The sequence below is a fragment of the Panthera tigris genome, chromosome D2 (assembly GCF_018350195.1).
Source record: "Panthera tigris isolate Pti1 chromosome D2, P.tigris_Pti1_mat1.1, whole genome shotgun sequence".
NCBI lineage: Eukaryota > Metazoa > Chordata > Mammalia > Carnivora > Felidae > Panthera > Panthera tigris.
In genome coordinates this window covers 54,632,519-54,645,804 of record NC_056670.1, presented here as the reverse complement: position 1 = coordinate 54,645,804, position 13,286 = coordinate 54,632,519, and the positions used below count along the sequence as shown (strand labels likewise).

Here is a 13,286-nt window from a genome sequence, read left to right as displayed (position 1 = left end):
TAAAACTCTAAGACTCCAAAATAAAGTCCAATGGTTAATAACCAATCCAGTAAATGTTTAATTAATCACCTCACTTTTACTTATTTTTTAAGTAGGCTCCACACCTGGTGTGGAGCCCTACACAGGGCTTGAACTCAAGACCCTGAGATCAAGAGCTGAGCTGAGATTAAGAGTCAAATGCTTAGGTGACTGAGCCACCCAGGTGTCCCTAATTGCCTCACTTTTAAGTATAAACTTTAAGGAGCCAAGGATAAGCAGGAATTCAAGAAAAGGTTCTAAAAATATATAGATTGTTTTTCGTAAAAAAAACCAAAACAGGAAAGTAACTCTGAAGAAAGAGCATTGATGCAGCAAGGAGAAGAAAGCAAAATAAAACAAAAGCAACTATAATATCCTCAGATAAATAAGAAAAGCTATTGGATCTATGAAAGAATAGAAATACTGTGAAAAGGGGATATCCTGAGGCTAAGGAAGAGCTCTTGAAAATTTAAAGTATACTGTAAAATAGTATAGTTTTGAAAATAAAATTGTGAAAAGTCTCTCCAAAATAGAAAAAAAAAGTCAGAATTAAAAAAATAGGAAACATAAAAAATTAAAATTCAACATTCAATTAATAGCAGCTCTAGAAAATGAAAAAAAAAAAAAGAGAAACAAGAAAGAATTATTAAATAAATAATACAAGAAACTTGTCCCAGAACTGAAGGACATAAACTTACATCCTGCATTTACTCACTGAATGCCCACCACAATGACCACACCAAGATATATCATTGTAAAATTCAGGATATAAAAAACCTAAAATCTTTCAGAAAGGAAAAGCGAATCACATGCAAAAGATTGTGAATAAAAATAGAGTCAGATTTCTCAACGAGAACACAAATAGCTAGACCACAATGGAGTAACACCTCCGAAGTCTAAATACTTAAAAAATGATTTTCCAACACAGGGTTCTATAATCAGTCAAACTATCAATTAAACACGAGAGTGGATTCAAAACATTTTCAGAAAGGGAAATTCTCCCAAATTTACCTCTCTTGTACTCTTTACCAAAAAAGTAATGCTTCTCTAAAATATTGCTTCCTCACAAGAAAGAGGAAGATACAGAAAGTAGGAAATAGGAAATGTAAGTCAGGAGAAAGAACAAGAAAAGCCCAGGAAGACCCAGGAACAAAACAAAATTCTCCATTGGCTCTATAGGGAATTGTGACAGCCCCAATCGTATAGAAGCCCTACAATCTGTAATATAAAATCTTGTTCACCATGGGCTGGATAGGCTGAGAAAAACGGCTTCAAAATAACCAGACAGGGAAGAGAGACAGGAGAGGGGAGGGGAATAACAAACAAAAGATAAACTTCCCACTGAATTAAATTAAATTCCAAATTGCATAAAGTAATCTAATGCTATGACAGTAATCTATGAAATCAAACTTCAGAATGCAAATTCACTCTGGGGGGGAAATAAACTGCCTCAAAAAAGGTAAACGAAGGAATAATGTTATTAAAAAGAAAAGGCAAGGGTCACCTGGGTGGCTCAGTCAGTTAAGTGACCAACTTTGGCTCAGGTCATGATCTCGTGGTTTGTGAGTTCTAGCCCCACATCAGGCTGTCTGTTGTCAGCACAGAGCCTGTCTTGGGTCCTCTGTCTCTCTCTCTCTGCCCCCGGCCCCCACTTGCTCTCTCTCTCCCTCAAAAATAAATAAAAACATTAAAAAAAAAAAAAAAAAGAATAGGCAAAGAATTATGAAGCAGGAAGAAATGAAATTCAAATAGATTGAGTTCTTTAAAAAGAATGAATTAGGGATGGCTGGGTGGCTCAGTCGGTTAAGCGTCTGACTTTGGCTCAGGTCATGATCTTGCAGTCCGTGAGTTCGAGCCCCGAGTCAGGCTCTGTACTGACAGCTCAGAGCCTGGACCCTGCTTCAGATTCTCTCTCTCAATCTCTCTCTCTCTCAAAATAATAAATGAGCATTAAAAAATTAAAAATGAATAAATAAATAAAAAGCATCAATTAAAAATACAATTAAACTATCCTGGAATAGCCATTGAAATAATATGTGACAGCCTGGGGAAAGTCTATAGTGGCTATGATAGAAAAGAGAATAAATGTGAAGATAGCACTGAGCAATTTTCCCAAAATGCAGCAAGGGGAGTTAAATACATTAAAATATATGAAAGAGCAGTTAATATACACAGAGATAGATTATCTCCAACACATATCTATTAGAAAAGTACCAGAAGTATGCAAATGTGTTAACGGTAGAAAAGCCGTGTTTGAACTGACAAAAGCTGCCCATTTTTTTGAATTGAAGAAATGTAAGAGTTCTTCATTTTACAATGTACTACAAGCACTCAGTAGGATAAATAAAAAAACATACCTGGGCACACCATAGTGAAATTTAAGAATGTCAAAAGTACAGAGAAAATTGTTTAAAATTTTCAACTACAAAAGACAGATTAATATGAATGACAGACTAATGACAAATTTTTCAATACTATAGTAGATGCCGTAAGACAATAGCTTAACCTTTTGAAGTATTAAGAGACATTGACTATTGGGGTACCTGGGTGGCTCAGTCAGTTGAGTGTCTGACTTTGGCTCAGGTCATGATCTCACAGTTTGTGAGTTCGAGCCTCGCGTCGGGCTCTGTGTTGGCAGCTCAGAGCCTGGAACCTGCTTCGGATTCTGTGTCTCCCTCTCTCTACCCCTTCCCCGCTCATGCTCTGTCTCTCTCTGTCTCTCAAAAATGAATAAACATTAAAAAAAATTATAAAAAAAAAAAAAGAGAGAGACATTGACTATCAACTTAGACTTCATAACCAGGTAAACTATTATAATGAGGGCAAAATAAAGATATTTGCCATCATATGAAGATTGAGTTAATTTACTCCCCATATATCCTCCACAAAAGTACTATTAAAAGAATGAACTTCAACCAGAAGATAAATAAACCTAGGGGAAAGGTATGAGATTTAACAAAAACAGTGAGTTCTGAAACTTACAAAATATGTCTATAAATTAATGAACTCTTTAAAAAAAACATTTTATTATCTTTGAAAAAAGTTGAGGCTGGAAATTTATACAATTACAGGATTTGGAGTTAGGCTTGGTATTCAATGAATAAAGTCATGTTATATTCAGAAAATAGAAATACTGAGTAATTACAGATATTATCGGAAAATTTTATACATATACATGTACTTTAAAAATGAAGGGCTACTATTAAAAGAATAGACATATATTCTATAGTTTCCAAACCAAGAGAGGAATCAAAAGGCAGTAAAGGTGTTCAATTCAACATTAAAAAAAAAAGATATGATGGTAAAGGTTGATAAATAGAAAATGCCAAGTACTATGGTAAACAAAAATTAATCTAAGTATATCAATAATCATTTCAATGATCAAGCTTAGATATCGGAAGGTAGATTTTCTGAATACATCACAAAAATAAATACCATCTCTATGGTGTTTACAAGAGAAAACTTAAAGCCATACAGAAAGTTTGAAAGTAAAGGATAGAAAGATACACTAAGAAAATACTAAAGGAAGATAGGTTTAAAATATTAATGAGTCTGAAATAGAATTTAAAGATAGAAGCTATATAGAAATGTAAAAGTAGGGGCGCCTGGGTGGCTCAGTCAGTTAAGCCTCTGACTTCAGCTTAGGTCTTGATCTTGCACTCTGTGAGTTCAAGCCCCACGTTGGGCTCTGTGCTGACAGCTCAGAGTCCGGAGCCTGCTTTGGATTCTGTGTTTCCTTCTCTCTCTCTGCCCCTCTGCCCCTCATTCTCTCTCTCTCTCTCTCTCAAAAATAAATAAACATTAAAAAATTTAAAAAAAAAATGTAAAAGTATCACTACATATTAATAGTAAAAGGAACAATCCACCAAGAAGGTAACACAATCCTAAACTTATACATAACAAAAGAGGATTGGAATTTATAAATCAAAAGCTAACAATTAAAAGAAAAACATTGAGGAATCCACAATCATAGAGGAAGATTTTAATATATCTCTATTAGAAACTGATGGGTCAAGCAGAAAAAAAAAATTAGTAAGGATACAGATTTGAATAGTGAAATCAGCAAGCTTGGTCTAATTTTACATTCCAGCATTTAAAAGCTAAGAAGAGACAAATGGGGTGTTTACAAAATTTGAACACAATTTAAGACATGAAGAACATCTTAACACATATCCTAGAATCAATACCATACAACCTAATGATTCCAAAATGAGGACAAAATGACACTATAAACAGTATTGCATTTCACTGCACATAACACTGAAATATGGATAGTAGGATGAATATTTTCTTTACAACTTTCAAAATCAATGAAATTTTGAAAACAGGAAAACTAAATATTAAACATACTTCATCTGTTATAAAACAGCATGCAAAACACAATTTTAAAAATTTATTAACATTAAACCTGCCTATCATCTGAATATACATTTTTGAGCAATAACTAATAATAAGCTATTGAAAAATACCGAAACACTACTCCAAAAGGGATAAAAATTTGATTTAAAATGAAAAACAGAAAATGAAGTGACATTTAGTGATTTTTGGAAAGTGAAATCCTAAAAACCATGTGTCATTGGTGACATCATTAGGTTGTAGGTATATTTTGTGTACATTTTTCCAGCTGTTTAAATATCTCTGATTGTACATGAGGATGGGGAAATGGTGAGAAGGTAGTTACAATTCATGTCAAATCTTTTCTTCTATCCTCCTACATGGCCAAATAATTCCATCTCTATTTGATGACTCTGAGACTATATTTTTCATTAGTAGTACTGTTACCATTTTGTTTCCAAGAAAACACTTCCAGTAAGTTTTAATATTTTTTAATTTATCTCAAGTAAATAAGAGTCCACAGAAAATTATCTATATCGATTTTAATGCTGCCCTGTTCATATTCCAGTCATTAAGAAAATTCTTTGACCTGGAGTAATAATCTTAAAATAAAAACTACAGTGATTGTCTTTTCCTTTCTCCTCTGGAGGAATATGGAGATTACACAAACATTTGTTTAATTCAATATCTTAATGCAGCACCTATGTCTGGGAAGAGAGGATTTTTGCAGAGCTAGTATTTTCACCATAAGCTCCATAGTCACATTTGTAGTAATAGTTGTATTTTGATAGAATCATATTTCAATGGCCAGCTTTTCTAGAAGAAGTACCAACGTTTTCATAAAGTCATATTGAATCTGCCTTCAGAGAAAATAGATTTCGGAATTCAAATGATTTAACATCTTCTGAAACAATGTTTTCGTAAATTATATGTGTAGAGAAGCATCTCCCTCTCCAGTCCTGAAAAATGCTACCTCAATTTCAAAACCATTTTAAAAATATTGCTGATCTGGTGGAAAAGTAAGAAACTCAACTGGAGACCAGGGAAAACACGATTCCCCAGGGATAAGCAAGTAGCAGAGCCAGCAATTGCTGTCAGGGCACGTGCCATAACATGGCTGCCAAGAACTGGTGTCTTTCTGTAGTCGTTGTCTTAGGAAGAGTGAGTTCATTCAAAATGCTTTCTCTAATACGAAGAAGTAGAAAAATCACAGACGTATAGTGCAATGAATCTTCTCAAAGCAAAAACACCTATATAATCACCACAGATGTAAAAAAAAAAGTCAGTACCCCAGAAACCCCCTCATAGCCTCTCCCAGTCTCTACACACTCTCCCCTACCAAGAACTAATCACTTTCCTGACTTATATTCACCGTAAATTAGCCACCTCATTTTTGAACCTTATATAAATGATATCACACAGTATGATGTGTACTTGTATGAATTTATTCATTCAACATGTCATCCATTTTCTTGCATAGCAAACATACAGTAATTTTTAAATAACTGTGAACTATTACAGTGTCTGAATATATCAAGATATATCTATCCTTCTTGCTGATGGACAGTTAGCTTCCAGTGTGGGATAATCACAAATAACGTTGCTATAAACATTCTTATACATGCCTTTTGCCGCACATATGCACACATTTATGTTAGATATATATGTAGGAGCGGACCCGCTACATCATATGATTGTGTATATATATTTTTTTAAGAGAGGGAGCACAAGCTGAGGAAGGCCAAGGGGAGAGGGAGAGAGAGAATCTCAAGCAGGCTCCACACTAAGCACAGAGACCAACTGGGGGTTGCTCTCACAACCATGAGATCATGACCTGAGCTGAAGTCAAGATTCTGACACTTAACCAACTGAGCTACCCAGGTGCCCCATATATATTTATTTTTAGCACGTTTTGCCATATCATCACCAAAGTGATTATACTGATTTGTATTCTGACCAGGAATGTATGAGAGTACTAGTGGTTTCATAGGTACACTAATACTCGTCATTGTGGTTGGATTTGTATTCTACCTTTCATAATGAGTTGAGCACCTTTATATATATATATATATATATATATATATATATATATTTGGCTAACTGGATCTTTGGCCATTTTTTCCTGTTTAGTTGTATGTCTTATTGGTTTAAAGGAGTTCTTTAGACACAGTATTTTGGATATGAGTTCTTTGTAGATGGAATGTGTCATGAGGATAGTCTCATCCTTCATGGATTGTTTTCAGTCTCCCTTTTCCCACAGCTTTATTGAAGTATAACTGGGATACAAAACTCTACACCCAATTAATGTATATAATTTGGTGAGTTTGGACATATGTATACACTCATGTTACTATCTCCACAATCAAAGTAATAAACATATCCATAACCTTAAAAGGTCTCTCTGTGTTTCTTTTGTGGTTTGTTTTGTTTTGTTCTAAGAACATTTCATATGAAATCCACTCCCAACAAATTTTTAATACCGTCCTGTTAACTATAGGCACTATGTTGTACAGCAGATCTCTGGAATTTACACATCTTGAAGAACTGTAACTTTATACTCCTTGAACAATTCCCCTCAACCCATGGTAACCACCATTCTACTCTCTGCTTCTATATGTTTGACTGTTTTAGATGTCTCACATAAGAGGAACCATGCAGTATTTATCCTTCTTTGACTGATTTATTTTACTTAGCATAATGACTTTCAGGTTCATTCATGTTGTTACAAATGGTAGGATTTCCTTTAGTGGTATCTTTTGATGAACAGAACTTTTAAATTTTAATGTAGTCCAATTTTAGAGTTAGGGTCTTTTTATGTTGCTTAAGAATTACGTGAGGATATGGAGAAAGGGGAGCATTTATGCACTTTTTTTGGGAATATAGTTGGTGTAGACACTATAGAAAGCAGTATGGAGGTTCTCCCCAAAATGAAATAGAGAACTACCATATGATCCAGCAATTCCTCTTATGAGAATTTATCTGAAGGAAATGAAAACATTGACTCAAAAAGATATCTTCGCCCTCATGTTCATTGCAGCATTATTTACAATAATCAAGACATGGAAACAACCTCAGTGTTTATTAATGGATGAATGGATAAAGAAAATGTGGTATACATATACAATACAATATTATTTAGCCATTAAAAAGAAGGAAATCTTGTCATTTGTGACAACGTGGATGGACTTTGAGGGCATTATGCTAAGTGAAGTAAGTCAGACAGAGAAAGACGAATACTGCATGATCTCACTTATATGCGGGACTAAAAAAAAAAAAAATCCACCAAACTCACAGATACAATGTGTTGTGGTTGTCGGACATGGGGGTCGGGGACTGGGCGAAACAGATGAAAGCAGTCAAAGGGTACAACTTCCAGTTAAAATATAAATAAGTCCTGGGGATGTAATATACAGCATGGCAACTGTAGTTAATAATATTGTATTGTATATTTGAAAGTTTCTAAGGGAGTAGATCTTAACAGTTTTCATCAAAAGAAAAAAATTTGTAATTATGTGTGGTAATAAATGTTAGTTAGACTTTTTGTGGCAATTGTTTCGCAATATATACACATATCAAATAATTATGGTGTACACCTGAAACTAACATAATGCTATATATCAACCATATCTCAATTAAAAAAATTGTGTTCCCACTCCAAAAAAAGAAGAGTTTTTCATATATTACTTTCTAGAAGTGTTATTGCTTAATTTGTACTTTTAGAAGTAGTTGCTTCATTTGTTCGCCATCGAGGCCCATGATTCTTTTTTTTTTTTTTTTTTTTAAGTAGGCTCCACATCCCAAATGCAGGGCTTGAACTCACAACCTTGAGATCAAGAGTTGCATGTTCTACCCACTGAGCCAGCCAGGCACCCCGTGTTTCCCATCAAGATATCTAACATTATTTATTGAAAAAACAGACCTTTCACTACTGTTCTACAGAACTTTTTTTTTTTCCTTTATCAAGTATCCACATGAATGTGTTCTATTTACGGGCTGTCTTCTGGCCAATTGTTCTATTTCTCTATACTTATATCAATAAAACACTCTCTTAATACTGTATATATGTCTTGGTATATGATGAGAAATTCTTTCTACTTTCCCTTATTATTCTTTCAAATTCTTGTGAATTTAAATTTACTGTGTATTTGTTTTTTTTTTTTTTTTAATTTTTTTTTTTCAACGTTTTTTTATTTATTTTTGGGACAGAGAGAGACAGAGCATGAACGGGGGAGGGGCAGACAGAGAGGGAGACACAGAATCGGAAACAGGCTCCAGGCTCCGAGCCATCAGCCCAGAGCCTGACGCGGGGCTCGAACTCACGGACCGCGAGATCGTGACCTGGCTGAAGTCGGACGCTTAACCGACTGCGCCATCCAGGCGCCCCACTGTGTATTTGTTTTTTATGTGTCCTACCTTTTCTGTGTTCTCTTTTCTCCTTTTGAATTGATTGTTTTATTATTATTTTCTGTCTTTTAACAGATTGGTATTAATTTATTCTTTATTCTTTAAGTGCTTTATCTATAGCTTATTTTATTCACTCTTGACTTATTAGTGTCTACTGTATATTAGTACTTTATTCTTATTCTGGACAGTGAATAGAGAACATTTTATCTCAATTCAATCCCATCTCTCTTGACTTATGTGCTATTTTTGTTCATGTATTTTAATTCTCCTTATATTTTAAACCCCCAAGTACATTGTCATTACTGTTTTATAATTGATTCAAATTTCTTGCTTTCTAATGTCCTGCAACTCCAAGCTTCCAGCTGGGATCTTTTTCCTTCTGCCTACAAGAAATACCCTTTATTATGTCTTTTAAGTGGATTTGCTGGTGATTAATTTTTTTCAGGTTTTTTTCTGAAGATATATTTATTTCACCTTATTTTTGTTTGGTATGGAATTTTAGGTTGGCCATTGCTTTCTTGCACTATGTCAAAATTATCTTTTTTAAAATATTTTAATGTTTATTTTTACTTTTGAGAGACAGAGCAGGAGCAGGGAGGGGCAGAGAGGAGACACAGAATCTGATGTAGGCTCCATGCTCTGAGCTGTCAGCACAGAGCCTGATGTGGGGCTTGAACCACGAACTGTGAGATCATGACCTGAGCTGAAGTCAGATGCTTAACCAACTGAGCCACCCAGGCACCCCCGAAATTATCTTTGTTGTCTCTGGCGGCCATTGTTCCTATTGCAAAGTCACAGCTATCTATCCAATATTTGTTTCATTGAAGTTAATGTGTCTTAAAATCTTTGTAAGGAGATAATTTTCCTTTGTCTCGGACTTTAGCAGTCAGTTCTTATGTATTTAGTATGATTTTCTTTCTTATATTTATCCTGCTCATTTTTTTAAATACAAAAACCCTCAGTTTTAGAAATGTTTCATGTATGAGCTATTTATAAATGCAAGAAATTACCCGAAGCTTAGCAGACAAAACCAAAATACATTTATTATCTCATATAGGTTGTGTAGGTGAGGTATCTAGGAGAAGTTTGGCTAGATGTTTCTGGCATAAAGTCTCACATGAGATAGCAGTCAGGAGACTTACCAGTACTGCAGTCATTTGAAGGCTTGACTAGGGTTAAGGATCTATTCCCAGAGTGTCTCACTCAAATGCTTAGTAAGCAAAAAATGCTGGTTATTAGCAGATAATCTCAATGCAATGTCACGTGGACCTCTCCATAGGGCTAGCTAAGTGCCCTTACCGGCATGGCAGCTGGCTTCCACTAAAGCAAGTGATCCATGAGACCACAAGATGGAAGGCACAGTGTGTTTCATGACATAGTCTCAGAAGTCATACTCCCTCATTTCTATAACACCCTATTGGTTATATATTCAACTACATTCAGTGTTGGAGGGGACTACATGAGTGTGTTAATAGTGAGAGACAAGAATCACTGGAGGCCATCTTGGTGGCAGGCTACCACATTCCACCTTCTTCTGCTCTCATATGCAAAACATACTCATTCTCAAAAGATTCATCTCATTACACCATGAGTTCAAAGTCCAAAATTCTATATCTAGATCAGGTCCAGGTGTGCATGAATCATGAGTGTAGGTTCTTAATACAATCCCCTTGAGTACTGCTCCTTTTCATTTGAAGTCATGTGAACTACAGAGGCAAGTTATCTGCCCCTTCCATGCCAAACATAGAATGGTTGGTATAGCAGAGGATAACTGCTATACAAGCTCTTGTTCAGAAAGCAGAAAATGAACACAACACATGGTCCACAGCAATTCTGAAATCTCACTGGGCAAAGTTTAGAAGTTCTCTGATTAGAACTCATTTCCACTCTTGCACAGACATGATTCACATTGTTTCATGGCTCCTCCATTTGGGCTCTTGGCTCTTAAATTTGAGTTATCTTTCTTTTTTATGAAACATACCACTATTTTTGGTCACACGATTTCCTCAGTTTGCTTCCTGCTTATAAAAGTTTCAGAATCCAAAGGCTCTTTTCCTTGTTACTGTCTCTGATTCTTTGAGTCCAAGTTAATGGTGTTTCTGCCAATACAAATATCTTTATAACTTTGTGGCTATGCTGTGGATGCTATTGGAATTTACTCCATTAGACAGAAGACACACCACAAATCTCTCTGAGGTAAGCCCTTCTTTACCTTTGGCTTCTGCTGATACTGTTGAGGGAAAACACACTTAAGTTTCATATAACCCCTATCTTCTGACTGAATGTCACTAAGACATCATCTGGGACCTTCAAAAGGTTTTTAGAGTAATACTTTTAAGTCCATTGTTAGGTCATGTTTTTTAAAGTGCCTTGAATTTGAACCTTGCTAGGAAGCTATTTCTTAATTTTAGCATTTTGTGTCATTTGGAGAGGCTGGGAGTTTTTAATTCAATGATTTCTGACTCTTCTCCCCCAGATTTTAAAAATATTTTACCTTTGGCTTATGTCTCCCCTCTTATATTTTACTATAAGAAAAAAGATACAGAAGTGTTGTTCATAGAGGCACATGTACCCCAATGTTTATAGCAGCACTATCAACAACAGCCAAATTATGGAAAGAGCCCAAGTGTCCATCAACTGATGAATGGATAAAGAAGATGTGGTATATATACACAATGTAATACTACTCAGCAATGAAAAAGAATAAAATGTTGCCATTTGAAACAACCTGGATGGAACTAGAGGGTATTATGCTAAGTGAAATAACTCAGTCAGAGAAAGATGGATATCATATGTTCTCACTCATATGTGGAATTTGAGAAACTTAACAGAAGACGATGGGGAAAGGGAAGGGAAAAAAAAGTTACAAACAGAGAGGTAGCCAAACCATAAGAGACTCTTAAATACAGAGAACAAACTGAGGGTTGATGGGGAGGGCAGCAGGAGAGGAAAATGGGTGATGACCATTGAGGAGGGCAGTTATTGGGATGAGCACTGGGTGTTGTATATAAGTGATGAATCATGGGAATCTACTCCCGAAGCAAAGAGCACACTATATACTCTGTATGTTAGCTAACTTGAAAATAAATTATAAATAAATAAATAAATAAATAAATAAATATTTTCTTAAGAAGAAAGAAGGCACTCTCAGTAGTTTGCCTGAAAATTCTCCTTAGCTGGATCACATAGCTCTTCCGGTATATTTTCTAACTTCCATGTTACTATAGGCAACTGTTTGCTAAACTTTGTTTCCATACAACTAGAATCCACTTTTTTCAACATTCAGGAGACTTTTTTCTCACTTTCATTTAAGTCCTCACCTGCTGTCTCCTTGAAGGCCATCAGGCGTCTATAACAAACACATAAAGGGTCTTCATGCTTTCCCTAACCCAGGTACCACTGACTGCCTAGTTCCAAAGTTACTCCATCTTTTATGTTTTTGTTATAGCAAGACTCCACTTCCAGGCTCAGCTATCTGTATTTGTTGTTTGTTTGTGCATAGCAAATCACTCCAAACTTAGTGGCATAATTCAATCAACATTTATTATTTCATATAGCTCATGTAGGTGAGAAATTTCAAAGTGGCTTACCTGGCTGGGTTTGACTTGGGGGTCTTTCCTGAGGTTATATATAAGATGTCAGCCAGGAATGTTGTTATCTGAAAGTTTAATGAGGCTTAAAAGGCCTGCTTCCAAGGTAGCTTATTCGTGTCTGCCAAGTGCATACACTGGTTGCTGGCTGTGGACCTCAGTTCCTTGCCACATGGGTCTCTCCATAGGGCTGCTTGAGTGTCTTCAAGACATGGTAGTTTCCCTGAGAAAACGATCTGAGGGAGCAAAAGAGAAAGTTCATGTCTTTTCTGGCCTTGCCTTGGAAGTCACACTCCCTCATTTCCAGCGTCTTATTGTTATACAGCTAAGCCCTCTACATTGTGGGAGGAAGCTACACATGGGAGGAGAATACCAGAAGGTGGACATCAGCAGAGATTGCTCTGAGGCTGGGGAGCACTTTTCACCTTGGGAAAATCTCAGCTGTGATCTCTCCAAGCACTGTTTCTATCCCATTCTCACTTGCCTCTCTTTCTGGAGTTACAACCATAATTATGCGTATATTAGACAATATGTAATACCTTTTCACTTTATTTACTATGCCTCCTATATTCTTCTATACATTTGCACCCTTTTGCCTCTCTGTACCTTATTCTTTTTTAAAAATATTTTATATTTAAGTAATCTCTACACCCAATGTGGGGCTCGAACTTAACGATCCTAAGATCAAGTGTCACACGCTCTACCAACTGAGCCAGTCAGGCGTCTCTCTGTACCTCATTCTTGATGCTTTCCTCTGACTTATCTCACAGTTTACTAATGCATTTACTAATTCTTTTCTTCTTTTAAATGACTCAACTATTTTATTCTTTATTTTTTCTTATTGCTTTCCTGATTATGCAGCTTTTGCTCATTGAGTGTTTACCACAGAGATTACATTATCCACTCTAGACTGATTAGAGTCTCTCTGCAATTAGTAAT

At 35.6% G+C, this 13,286-nt stretch overlaps 1 protein-coding gene across 1 annotated transcript in view; it reads right to left on the bottom strand.

Moving 5' to 3' along the window:
- Window positions 1–13,286, bottom strand: part of ZNF518A (zinc finger protein 518A) — a 68,927-nt gene that overhangs the window by 35,496 nt on the left and 20,145 nt on the right. Inside the window, exon 4 of the mRNA XM_042959985.1 lies at window positions 12,348–12,583. The gene's annotated coding sequence lies outside the window, so the exon portion shown is untranslated. The remainder of the gene's footprint in view (window positions 1–12,347; window positions 12,584–13,286) is intronic.